At 34.7% G+C, this 14,360-nt stretch overlaps 1 long non-coding RNA gene across 1 annotated transcript; it reads left to right on the forward strand.

The window, feature by feature from the left end:
• The first annotated feature begins 437 nt into the window (after nucleotides 1–437).
• LOC112147477 lies at nucleotides 438–13,719 on the forward strand. The gene is made up of 3 exons (XR_002919461.2): nucleotides 438–1,186; nucleotides 6,145–6,381; nucleotides 12,444–13,719. It is a non-coding gene; the product is annotated as an uncharacterized LOC112147477 (long non-coding RNA).
• The last annotated feature ends 641 nt before the right edge of the window (nucleotides 13,720–14,360 follow it).

Here is a 14,360-nt window from a genome sequence, read left to right on the forward strand (position 1 = left end):
TTCTAATGAGCTCCCGCTGTACTCTAGAAAATACGTCTTAAAAATGACACAAGCTTTTTGATTTTTGCTAAAAACTCCATAATTATAATTAAAATTCATTTGGTAATTCTTTTACAATAGAAAAAAATATAGTTGGAGTGGGACTTTAAGTGAAGTGCATATAAAACCAGCAATAAGCAATCCTGTATGTATAACAACCAATTTTTTAAAGCCTAATACAGCTGTAATGGATAAAAAATGATAAGAAAATGGATTCTGATCGTGCAGATGAAGCAGTTCAGAAAGTTAGCTCAGCTGATACTTGAGCAAACAAATAAATAACTGAAATTGTCCTATTTATAATGGTTGGATGATCAATCATTTCATCTGAATCACTGCAATATAAACACAATTAAAATGAATAAAAATCTGAAGTTGATCCTCAGTTTGACGAATAACAAACTGTAGTTTTCTTTTAACTTGTTTCCTGCGACGCTTTGATTTGGTTCGTGCATTTGAAAGGAAATCCATTCTCTAATTGATTGTTGTGTATTTTGAAATTGAGCTGCCGAACGGTTTACTCAGGGCCTGATTACTATTTATATTAGAGTTGCAATTGTTTCCTGTTGGGCCATCAAGTCATGCGGGGCAGACTCTCACTCAGCACATGAAACTTTCAAGAGATCTGGTTGGGGAAAGACGTTTCATTGCCGTTCTTGTTCCCTTTGAGCGCTGCCTCTTTGTAATCTGAGTCTTACAGGCCATGTAATTTAGGCTGTAGTCTCCTAAAAGATTAATTATTGTAATCCTGGCTTGTTTTTAGTGAGTGGGAGCAATCGTGTTGGCATCAATCATCAGGTTAATTGCTTAAATGCTTGAAAGTGTAAAAATATGAAATAAACAGCAGTAGTGTTTGTGAAATGTTGCTTTTTTAAGAGTTTTATATATAAACTAAAGAACAAACAGCGAAATCAGCCCTTGGCATTACTCAGCAGAATCTGTACATCCTGATGGGCAGACAGGTGGCAGCAGAGAGCCACAACACCCCCAGCTCCACTGCTGCACAATTAAAATGTACATGTCTGTTATTCCTTGTCAGTTCCATCTTAGTGTCATTTGTCAGGATGTCCAGACGGTGAAACATCACTAGAACTAAGCAGACATGACCCTTGACAACAGAGAAATGCATCATGATCTGCACAATACTGTAAGTATTTTTTTTTTTTTGCAATAAGATTTTAATGTATTTTCTATAAAATGTTTGAGGGTAAAGTAGAACTTCTTATCAAAGATAATTAATTTTTAAATAACTTGTTGTGGTGTCAGCGTTTTGGCACAGGGGAGTGATTTAAGGATGCATGGCGTACCCGTCATGCCCCTCACGCCTGACTGTTCCAGTCTGCTCTCAGGGTGCAAACAAACAAACCCTTTTAATTAGCTGCAGGGCAGAGCCTGACAGCCATGTAGTGACAGTGATAGCACAGTAACCAGCTATTACTCTAAATATTTGGTGCGTTGCACGGTCAATGCCATGAGCGAGGAGTCTGGCAGCAGAAAAAGTTTTTTTTTTTTTCCCCCTCACTTTTAAGAGGAGAACATTAATTTATGGCGAGGCAGAAAAAGTTGACGAAAAGAACCTCCTTTTAATGAGCAGTCTCAATACTTTTTAATATGTTTTACAATAACACCATTCACTTGTACTCGCCCGACACTAACAATATTGGTGTTGACCTCAAGGTTAGAAGGTGGATCTTTAATAACTGCAATTGCTCAGAAAGCTTCTGTTTTATTTATTAAATGATAAATAAGCCCAGTTTCTGCTAAAAAATGAACACAAAGAGGGCAAAAATAAACGTATTATTTTCAATAAAACAGGATAACATTAGTAGGAGAGCTGGATTATTGTTGCAAAACAAACATTCACGAGGAATCTGATCAAATTGGGTGTTAAACAATATTTGCTCTCGCTTGTAAAATCACTAACTGAGTGGGTGAGATTCATCAACAGAGCCTGGATGCCTCAGGGCTTATTACATTGTCAGTTTTGGCGCGGCATCAAAGGCGATCCGAAGCAGATGAAGAATAGAAATTCCACGACATGTGTCAGATATCGTGTTTCACTTCAATGGAAATCCTGCAGACGTCTCTGTGTGCGGCGCGTTACTCTAGCCCCCCTCCAACAATTAAAGCTACTGTTTTCCGTCAGAAACAACAGTTTTCATTCAGAGGTCAACCAGTCTTAGCGTTAAGATTTATGAGAGCGGCAGCAATCATTCAGTCCTTGCTCAATGTGGAATTACTTGACAAGTCATAACCTGCAGCTTCTCAATCTGACATCAGGCTTACAAATGTGCGTCTTGTATCATCTCATGCTTTGAGACGGTTTAAATTTAATAAGTAGGGATATGAACTGAACTGGCTCCTTAATAATTAACTCTCACAGAATGAGAGAGCTTGGGGTATTAAGACTGCTACACACTTACCCTGACCTTGAATCTTTGTGCTCACGGCCACGAGCGTCGTTATTTACAGTGAGACGCTGTGAGGCCAGATCTGACACTTAAGGGATTGGTGTTTATTTTATGCCAACTAAATGATCGGGTTCGGGCTTACAGCTTCCTCTGGTCTTAAAATGAAATTATAGGGCCATTTCTCATCTTACAACTTTGTTAGCTCTTTTCCTTTCATGATGCCGTGATCTGTGGCGGTACAATTTTACTGTGATTTTGACTCATATTTTCAGTCAGTTTTGGTTTATGACTTTATGAAACTTATATAAAAAAAAAAATACATATATATATATATATATATATATATGCACTATCTAAATACATAATTTATACATACAGACGCTAGGGATGTGAACGTTTATATATATATATATATATATCTAAATACATAAATTATATATGTAGACCCTAGGGATGTAAACGTTAATATATATATATATATATACATACATACACTATCTAAATACATAAAGTATACATGTAGACGCTAGGGATGTGAACGTTTATATATATATATATATATATATATACACACATACTTACATACATACAGACACATATATATAAATACTATATAAATACATAATTTATATATGTAGATAATAGGGTGCATGCATATATATATATATATATATATATATATATATATATATATATATATATATATATGTATATACATACACACACTCAAATATACATTATATATATATATATATATATATATATACTTACTATCTAAATACATAATATATGTGAATGTAGTCAAAAGAATTCAGACGTTAATATTTATTAACGCAAATTAATTACACCCCGCGAAGAAGGAATTTTTCGCTAAGTCTCGGACGTATCAGGCCTCCACTGCATTCCTTAATATATATATATATATATATATATATATATATATATATATATAATTTGTAGAAACAAAAAAGTCACACATTTTTTTTATTTCCTTTTAGATTTTTATATTATTATGAAGTTTAAATATATACGTGTGTGTGATGTATTATATTATTTTACCGGAAAATGTTATATTAATTTAGTCTAAAAACAGCAAAAGTAGCATTTTTGTTACTACAAGTTTAAATTTACAGAAGCCAGACTTAAAAGTGTGTAGAGGTTATAATTTATTTATCATATGTTCATAATTTTAGCTAATTCCTAGTGAAAGCTTGTAATCTGTTCTTAAATATCAGATCCACATCTTTGCTTCAAAATAAAGTATATATTCAAAACTAACAGGAAACCAGAAAAAATAAGTATTTTAAGTAAGTTGTGGGTTTTTAAATTAACTTTATTTATATCCCACTCACTTATATGTAATTATAGTGAAATTAAATTAGCAGCCACTGTTGCTTAAAAGACATAAACACAATTTAGTGAGCAACAGACATTATACATTCTGGTAAGTTGTTCTCCAAAGATGCCAGATTTTTCTTCAGTCACCTCCAGCACATTTTTAGAGAGAATGAAGCCATGCTGGCTTAATCTCTTAACAGTTCGCTACTGAAAAACACCCAGAATACGTATTTTATTAATTTAATCATTAGTTCAGGAAAAATCGTAAAACATGTAAAAACAAGTGGCGACCTCTTTAAAAACATTCTTCTTTGAATCATTCCTTAACAAGTTCAAGTATGTGATACTGCTGCTTTCAGTGAGTTTATTTAGTCTGCTATTCATCCTCAAAGTTCTCGTGCTTTTTCAGCAACGCGTGGCTGAGAAAGCAAAACACACCAGGAACGCAGCAAAAAAAGAAAAAAAACCTCTACCGCAATTGTTTTTAGCAGTTTTAGGCTAAATCTCCAGCTCTTTAATTAGACAGAATATGATCAGAATACATGTTTCTGGTTGTTTTATGCAGCAATAGAGACGTGGAAACAGTATAAATGCAAGAATGGGACTCACAACAAAAGAGCCAAATGTCATACAAATTTAAGGACATTATTGGAACATTTATAAAGACTCAAAGAATAATTTACTTTCAGAATTAATATGTTGAGTATATTAAGAAAGCTCTTCTATGGGAAGGTTATATGTTTGTCAATGACAATAAAAGAGATGGATTAGTAAGGACTATTGATTTTATTAAAAATTAGTAAGGACTATTGATTTTATTAAAAAAAAAAAAGTTTCAGATGTAAAGAGCTAAACTTTGACTTTAAATGAGACTCACAAACACAAAACACCCAAAACTTCTCAAGTTTGCCTCATTTCATAAAAAAAAAAAAAAAAGTAAAACAGAAAAAGAATCCAGATTTCGAGTATCACCTTAGTGTTTGAATAAAAAAAAAATGACAAAGTTAATGGTAGAAAAATGTGTGTTCCAGTCTAAATCTGTTCTATTTCCATAGCTCGCTCACACACTGATCATAAATTTGCTTCTGGGCTATCCTTAGACTTTTACCACTGCTTTTATTCTCTGGAACTTTGTATGTATTTTCTCCCCTCTAAGGAGAAGGTCGTCTCCACAGTGAAACCGAGCCGGTACTTTCTGGAGTCAGGTGACTTTACTGCCGACATGTATTGTACATCGGGACATGGAAGACTGGGCTTGGATAAGGTTCTTGACTCCCCCCTCTTCAGCTTTGTTTTGACTAGCGTGCCAGCTCTCTGACTACTATTGAACACCCCTGGAGTGGATTCTGAGCATACCAACGAGGAGATGCCTTTGAAAGGACAGATGTTCCCGGGTTTAACCTGCCGCCTACCCAGGCCACCGCTCTGCCTCGATTGTATATTTGCTTTTGCTCTATAAATAACCGAGTGGTGTAAGTTGCTCAAAAATGTAACTGATGCTCCGCTGACCTCCAAGGCCCTCATTTTAGGGAGCAAGAGGCACTGAGGTTGTCGAAAACTCAGCCAGTGCAGTCATGGTAAATGGCTTTGGGCAAATGGACACTGTGCACACATCCATTATGTCCACATAAGGCCCGGTCTAGTTGTTTGGACTGGTTCAGCTGCCTGATGTAACAGCAGTCTGTCAGATGATGAGGTAAAAAAAAATCAAACTTATTTTTGTATTTTTGGAACATTTATATGGGGAAAAAAATGCACCAGAAATGAAATATTTAAAACTCAACGACAAAAGGCTGCTTGCAAAGTTAGTGAGACTGCAGAGAGTTTGAGCTCGTGCTGGGGGTGCAGGGATGAATGGGTGATTGTTCGTTGGCCCTTGTGACGACTCTCCTGGGGCCCATCAATTCACCGAGGCTCCTGGAACATCAGGTCATGGCTAACCAGGTTTGGAGGCTTCGGCCCAGCCTCGCCGTGCTGATTGTGCCCCAGTTAAAGCTCGGGACCTCCAGGGCGCACAGCTGGATCCCTTAAAAAAGCCCAGCTGAATGGTTTTAGAAACACTGCATCTCCTCTTACCCTGCTCCTACGGTCCACTGAGAGCAGCACAGATTTCAGACACTGTGGGTTTTTTCTTTAGATATAAATAGGCTTGCTTGCCAAAGCCCCTGGAAACGATATTAAAGTATGTGCTCCATATTTTTGCCCAATATTTCTCCTCAGGAGAAGATTTTGACCAAAATTTCCATCCTCTCCCCTATTTTCTTCCTCTCACATTTTCTCCGCTGCTCTATTGCTCTCCTGTCTCTTCCCAGCATGCTCGCACACATCTTAATTTTCTCTCTTTTTCCTCCTCCAGCGCTCAAGAGTGTTGTATCAATTACAGCTGACCGCCAGTCAGGTGGGTCTGCGGGACATTTTAGAACACAGAGGGGCAGCCAGATTGTTCTGTGCCTCCAGCCTGCTCCCAGACTTCAGCCCGGGTCCCGCTGAGGGCCTTGTCCCGGACAGTGCAGAGAGACACCTGGCCAAACCGCAGAAACACTTCCAGCTGCAGACTGCCTGATGCTTACCACAGAGAGAATTCAGGCCAAAGGTGGGGAGCTCACCAGGAACCGCCACACTTCTATTGACATTTCTCTAGGTTTTCATTACATTTTCTCTTGAAATACTAAAATGACCCGTTTTTAGCCTTAGCATCCCAGTCCAATCATCTTTTGATCTATTGAAAAAAGCCTTCTAAGCGGTCTTTTAATTATTATTATGCCACGTTTAGCCAAAAAAATATATTCTTTTTAAATATAGTTTCTACAGAGTGACAGGAGTTCATCAGAAATTCACCTCTGAGTTGTAGGCAGGAAGGAAGCCTGCACTCATTTCCCATAATCTCTTAAGCTGTGTCTGAATTCCCCCCTACTCACTATATAATGCGTTCTCCATTTTCTAGTGTTCTCCGAATCTACTAATTCCAAAATTGATTGCTCTAGAAATTTCCCAGAAATCTTTGCGAAAAACTACCTATCATCAATGTAGATTAGCAAATATAGACCACAATGCATTGCGGTCGAACAATTTCAAACAAAACAAATATGTTTAAATGCAATTTTTGAATAAACCAACCACATTTTCATTCTCAGAACACAGTGGAGTCATAAATAAACGTAAAATGTTGTAATAGATTTTATTTTCACTTTGTAAAATCGGTGACGTCATACCCGGCGTTTGGAAAAACTAAAAAAAAGAAGTGAGCATCGTTTCCAAATCACCTTTAAATTTCAGTGCACTATATAGTTTTTTTTAGTAGTTGGGGAATAGGGTGGGAATTTAACCTTAATTTACACTCTTTCCCACTAGCTTACAGCCATTTGAGACAGATGCTAGCTCATATAAGGAAAACAAAGACGTACATGGATCTATTTGTCTACAACAGGGGTGGACAAACTTTTTGACCTCAGAACCAGGTTTAGATACGTGGGGTGTTTTGTAATCCATCTCATTGGAGAAAAAAAAAACATCCAATCTGCATATTTTAATTTGCGTCAAAACTAGTGCTGTCAGGTGATTAAAAAAAATTAATCAGATTAATCACACTTTTGGATTTTGATTAATCACGATTAATCGCAGTGTTTTACTAGGTCGATCCTATATGACAATATGTGACTTTTGAACAAAAACAGGCCAGAAAGAAGAATTTTCCTTCCTTTTTCATGTAAAATAGAACATTTTGGGGGCTTGTATTTCAAAACTGTGACTGTTGTTCTCATTTTAGTGCCAACTGCAACAATGGTTTGATGATCTTCAGGGAAAACCATAAACTTCGAGAAATGCTGGATTCATGTGGTGTTGGAATGATCTGGAAAAAAGGACTGTAGGACTTAGAAAATATACATAAATGTCAAAAAGTCTTCCAACACACATAAACAAAGGTCATTGTATGTATAGTGCGCCATCTATGAGGCAAACACCACGGTTTTAGGGAAAATAAGCATTAGCATTATTATTTATTCCCATTTTGCGGGCCAGATTAAATAGTTTAACGGCCGCATACTGCCCCAGGACTGTTTTTAGCTCATCTACAACTAGGGTTGCCACGATTATTCGACTAATTTAATAGTCGATTAGTCATTACTTTATATTATATGGAGTCAGAGTGTAGTAAAGTTATGGCATTATGCTACCCTCTTGAACTATTTTGGCATGTATTAAGGTCTATTTTAGGCTATTTTGAAGTTTAGTTAATTGCTAGCTGTTTTGGCTAATTAACGATTTTTTTTCAGTTTTTTTAGGCTAATTTAGCTACATGCTAGCTGTTTTGAGTAATTTAGGCTTTTTTGTTTTTTAGGGTATTTTGTACTTTAGCTAATCTTTCAGTTACATGCTAGCTGTTTTGGCTAACTTAAGCTTTTTTCTGTTTTTTAGGCTGTTTTCCAATTTAGCTAATATTTCAGTTGAATGCTAGCTATTTTGGCTAATTTAGGCTATTTTTGGAGTTTAGCTAATATTTCAGCTACATGCTAGCTTTTCTGGCTAACTTAGGTTTTTTTTTCAAATTTTAGGCTATCTGGCATTTAACTAATATTTTACCTGGAAGTTAGCTTCAACATATTCAGCTATCATCACTAGCATCTTCAGTTGCCAAATTCAGCTTACAGCATTCACACGATAATGCTAGTGTGAAAATATCTAGTTTTTAGTAAGTTTAAAGCTAATGATGGTTAAGATGTGTGCTTCACACCCACTTTGCACATTACCTGATTAGTTGAGTAATCGGAAAAAATAATCTACGATTAGTCAACTAATAAAATAAATGTTCGTGGCAGCACTATCTACAACTAAAAGTTTTTTTCATACTTTTCATCTTCTACTGATTCATAAAAATTTGAAACAAAGAAATACTCAAAGATGCTATTTTTAGCCTAATTTTCTCCATATATGTAGTCCATCATGAGAAAAATGCTTTTTTTGTATATGTTCATAAAAGTTGCTTATAATAAAGCTGTCATTCTTCAAAGCAAAAGTTTACAATCCGTGTTTTAACAGCTCCTCCAAAAGTGAAAGTGGGAGAGAACAACAGCTCCCTTTTCTCCGTGACCAGCTGACATGAAAGAGCACATTATGTCTGAGATTAGAGGCAATTACACTCGGAGTGCGCTTTAAGACCTTTGTTTGCCAACATGACAGGAGGGAGCAGGCTGTAATTTGATGAGGGGGCTGTGTGAGTGAGAAACTCTGCATGGCAGACTCCCGGCAGACGGGGGGCTAAGAGAAGCCTTTGTCCACGCTGCAGACATGGCAGAATTAGTAAATAAATACAAATTAATTTGACATTTGTTAATGAATTGTGCAGCAACATCTTCAGTGAGATTAAAGAGACTTCCTGACTGATTCATCTCGGCCTTTTGTTCCAGCTGACACTTCAAAAGCTGCTGTCCATTGTTCCTCCATTTATATGAATCCGAGTGCCACAGTCGTGCAGGTTCATTCAAATGTCACAAATACTGTAAACATATGATTCAGCCTGAACCCGCGGTCAACACAAAAGCAACACGCCGGGTTTTTCAAGACGTGACATCTCCTCCATTCCGGCCGGGAGCATTGTTCGAGCGCACCGAGAGTTTCAGGACAGGAAGCCGGCAGCTTGTTCCAGACGGAGCGGCAGAATGGAACACGTCTTTATTTGAGGGAAGTCATTCCGTTGATGTATAAAACACCAAAGCAGAGTTTCCTTCCCCTTTACTTTCCTGATGCTATCCTCTTCAAAAGGACACAGGCCTTTTTACTGGGCTCACAGGCACACACGGGACAAGAAGAAAAACAAACAGAAGCCGTTTAAATATCAACCGACCTGACTCCTGTTTGAGTGAGGAGGCTACTGCGCCGAAACAAGAGAAACTAAACAATAAAGTCAAAACTACATATATTCTGAGTATAAAACGATTAAAATTGTAATTTATTTTGCATTACTGATTTTTAACCAAAACTAGTTTAGTTTATTTATTTCATTTTTATAGCACACAACACTCCTGTCCTTGGTAAAAATACCAAGTTACTTATTGTGTCTGCTCCTTTAAACTAAATAAATCCAGCTTTACAACCAAATCTATCTCTTTAACCATAATATGTCAACTGGTTGGAAAAAAGCAACAAAAGCAGATAAATAAACAAGAAACAAACGAACAGAAAATACAACGAGAAAATAATATATAATCTAAACAAATCAAGTAGATTTTTTTTCTAATTCAACCCGTTTCCAGCAACACTAACATTAATTGTGTGAACATTTGGTTTTTCACAGTTTTCTTAAATGTAATAATTTAATTAGAATTTTTCTAGATTACTGCGTAGTCTGATACCCCGCACTCAAACACTTTTTTCCTTCCTTTTTGTTCTGAATGTGTTGGCTTAGAAAATTTCATGTCCTTTTAGATTATAATTGCTCTTTTTTTTTTCTTTTCAAATTTTTAAAAGTAGGAACCAAAAAACACCTCAACCCATTTTTCTCTCATCTTACAATAAATGAATTCCTTCTGGATTAAGCACAATGTTTAAAACAGGTTTCAACTCAATATAAATAGATTTGTATCTTAGCAGTAGAAAGTTACTGAAAATAAATTGGACATTTTAACTTACAAAGGAAGCTTTTATCTCTCTTTACTCTTTAAAACTGGAGTTTTAGCTCCATTTTCTTGACTACTGAAACTCTCCAACTGTTTAAGCATTTAACTTAAAAAAAAAAAAAACAGCTTTTTTGGAATTACAAAGTAAATCTGGATTCATGTTTATTGTGGGAATGGTCAAAAAATTTATGTTTTTTTAGATGTCGCTGGTAACATGAATGATTGAATTTATTTATTTGAATAGGGACACATATAAAAACATAGACGTACAGCAAAGCAGTCGTTTGATGCTCGTATACATTTATATACATACATATATATATACCTTCATACTTATAGCAGAAGCTGATTCGCAGCTCTTGTCCCTCAATGGGCTTTTAATACAAGGTCAAAGGATGATAATAAAATGCGACAAAGATAAATAGTTAACTTAAGTGAATGACAATGGCATAATAGAGTCTAAATACATGGAGACTGCACATTAGAAGCGTAAAAAGCGATTAAACCAGATCAAACGAGTGCAGTTCTGCTGCTGGTCCAACCAGGTTAAAACTGGTCAAAGAATTCAGATCCACAGGAAGTGAACATCTCCAGTATCAAAGGGCTGAAGGGTGACAGAGACGATTTCCTGCTGACTCATAATGCTAAAGTTGATCAGAATAAACAAAGAATCATTAGACTGAGTCCAAATTTACTCCCCAACTACTAAAAAACTATATACTTCAAGGTTATATTGTTCTGGATTTTAAAAGCAATTTTTTTTTTTATAACGCAAATCTGACGTCACCGATTTGTAGAAGTAAAAACTTAATAAATATGAGCATTTTACAAAGACTGTTTATGAATCCACTGTACTCTGATGATGAAAAGTTGTATAGTTTAATTTGAAAAATTACTTAAACTATTTTCTTCTTTAACAAAATGTTTCCAACGCAATGCATTGTGGTCTATATTTGCCAATCTAGTGAGCATCAATGAACACTATAATTTTTCGCTGAGGATTCTGGGAACTTTTTCGAGCAATCATTAGACAGTACCGTAAAATGGCGAACGCGAAGGAATTCGGACACAACTGGCGATGTCCCGATCCGATCACGAGGTTGATCGGTGTAGCTTCTTGATTTTAATTTAGTTTATGTCATTTATTTTTCTTCTTTTTCTCTTTTACTAATGATTAAATTAAATTTAACTTTGTCTTCACATGTATACATATACGATGCTTTGTAATGTCTAACTTGTCAATAATAATAATAAAAAAGTAGAGCTGATCTTTGATATTCCTTCATTATTTCTATGAGAGAGAAATATAAGTTAAGAGAATTGATTACTGAGAGATTAAAAAAATAAAATTAATCCCATTAAAAAAAATAAAATAAAACCACTGGCTCTTTTGATATCAGCCAGACATGAATACTCATCAACAAAGTCCTCATTAGTTTTTAAGAATTTTAAATAAATATATCAATCATCTTTGGTTAAAAATGCTCAATAGTTCTGAAAATATTTAGGCTAAAGTCATCAAACTTTCTCTCATGATTAATTATCTCCTATATTTGATAAATAACATATATTTTATGTAATAGTTGAAGCTAGTGTTATATCTACTTAACATACGTGCTCTATTTAAGTGTTAAATGATAAAATAATGTTAATTAATTAAAAATAGGGAACAACATGAATTTTTTCACTACACTCTTAAAATGTTACAAAATCATCAATCACTTGGTATTGGATTGAAAAAAAACCTGATCAGGACTCAAACATAGTCATTTATTTCTTTTTATCATTTTTATTAAATAATCAATCAAAGGGAAAACATGTTTGTGAAGTTTCTTTATCCACATTCAGAACCTTTTTTCCTTAAAATATTTATTTACTAAATAATTGACAAACTAAAGTGGGAGGTAATTATTTTTTCTGATTCATGTTTTTTTTAGATTTAGGATGAAAACGTCTGTAAAAATCAATCATTTTACAAAGTGATCATCAACCTAAACAAGCCCACTTTTCACACTTTGAAATTTCTCTCCCTTTTGGCCAGATTTTCCCATAAGGCTGTGGGAGGAGAGGAAGAGGACCACCTATTAAAGTGAAATCTTAGGAGTGATGGATGGGAGCTTGTTGAGGGGGAGCAGAGGGGCTTGCTCACACCCCAGGGGAGGAGGATGATGAACAGGGAGGGGAGGGGGAGTTCGGCTCACACCTCTCACAGAGGGAGGGGATGGAGACCTCCCATGCTGTGTGACTTCAACATTACATTGACTTCATCCCCAAAAGTACTTTCAACTTTTGCCTGTTTTCCCTAAAATCTTCGGCTTTCATCTCAGATTTTATGGCTGAAAAATACGTTCCTCCAGGGAATTCTAAATTGGTATAAATGACTTACTTCAGTAGTAGCTGTTAGTTATGTTTTTTTTCTATTTTGTAAGTGAGCGAATCTAAAAGAAAAAGCAAAAATAAAAAGGAGACTTTTGTTCTTTAGAGATAAGTAGTTTTTTTAGTTGCATTGTAATATTTTTTTGGAAATGCATAATTTCCAGACATTTTTTTTACACGTATTTGTGCACAAATACTTCTGTCTAATACATTAAATGTTGCTAACCAGTAAGATCACAGTGGTGGATAGTTCTATAAATGCCCAAAACCCCCAAAAATGTAATAAATAAATACAAACCATTTAATTAATCAGTTAAATTTGTTTATCTACCATGGAAACGAAATTATCTGTCTTTTAATTAAATATAGATACATTTTTTTACAAATAAACACATTTTTTATTATTATATAAACATTTATTTTCTAATCCTGCTCAATTTTTTTAAGGATCATGAGGCTGCTGGAGCCTATCCCTAGTGTCAGGTGAAATCGGGGTAAAGCCAGTATGGTTCTATATATTATATTTTTGGATAATTTATGATATTCTATTAATCAATTAATACATAACAAACTCAAAAAGTTTGGTGATATTAATTTGTGATTATTTCCTTCTTTTTCAAGCAATTAATTATTATTTTTGTAAACTTAACATTTAATGAATTCAATATGTCATGTATTGAATATATATATGAAAAATGTGTTTATTTATGATTAAAAATTATTAAAACGGCATCATTTACACGTGTATGTGGATGCATTTATTATAATATGTATTTATATTTCTTTTTAATTTGTATTTTTTTTTATTTTTCTGTCGAGTCACAATCTTTTAGAGTTTGATATACATATATATATTTATGTAAACGACTATTTTAATAGTCGACTAATCACCAATTATTTTTTATGATTAGTCGACTAATTGAGTCATGCGCAAACTGGATGTAAAGCTAACCATTATTAGGTTTAAACTAACTAAAAACTAGGCTTATAGCATTACCTGTGATAATGCTAGTGTGATTGCTGTAAGTTGAATTTGGCCGCTGATGATGCTAAAATTGATAGCTAAAAACACTGAAGTTGATAGCTTAAATCACTGAAGCTAATAGGTGAAAACACTAAAGCTGATAACCAGCTATAAAAAAAATGGCTAAATGCCAAATTAGCCTAAAAAACAGAAAAAGTCTAGGTTAGATCAAACAGCTACCATGCTGCTGAAATATTAGCTAAACTCCAAATTAGCCTAAAAAAACGAAAAAAAAAAACATGAATTACCCAAAACAGCTAGCATGTAGATTAGCTAACTCCAAATTAGCCTAAAAAAACGAAAAGAAAAAAAAAACAAACAAACCTGAATTAGCCAAAACAGCTAGCATGCTGCTGAAATATTTGCTAAACTCCAAATTAGCCTATAAAAACGGAAAAAAACCTGAATTACCCAAAGCAGCTAGCATGCTGCTGAAATATTAGCTACACTCCAAATTAGCCTAAAAAAACGAAAAAAAAACCTGAATTAGCCAAAACAGCTAGCATGTAGATTAGCTAATCACCAAAAATAGCCTGAAAAACAAAACAAAAAAAGTCT

Source organism: Oryzias melastigma, linkage group LG17 (assembly GCF_002922805.2).
Source record: "Oryzias melastigma strain HK-1 linkage group LG17, ASM292280v2, whole genome shotgun sequence".
NCBI classification, from domain to species: domain Eukaryota; kingdom Metazoa; phylum Chordata; class Actinopteri; order Beloniformes; family Adrianichthyidae; genus Oryzias; species Oryzias melastigma.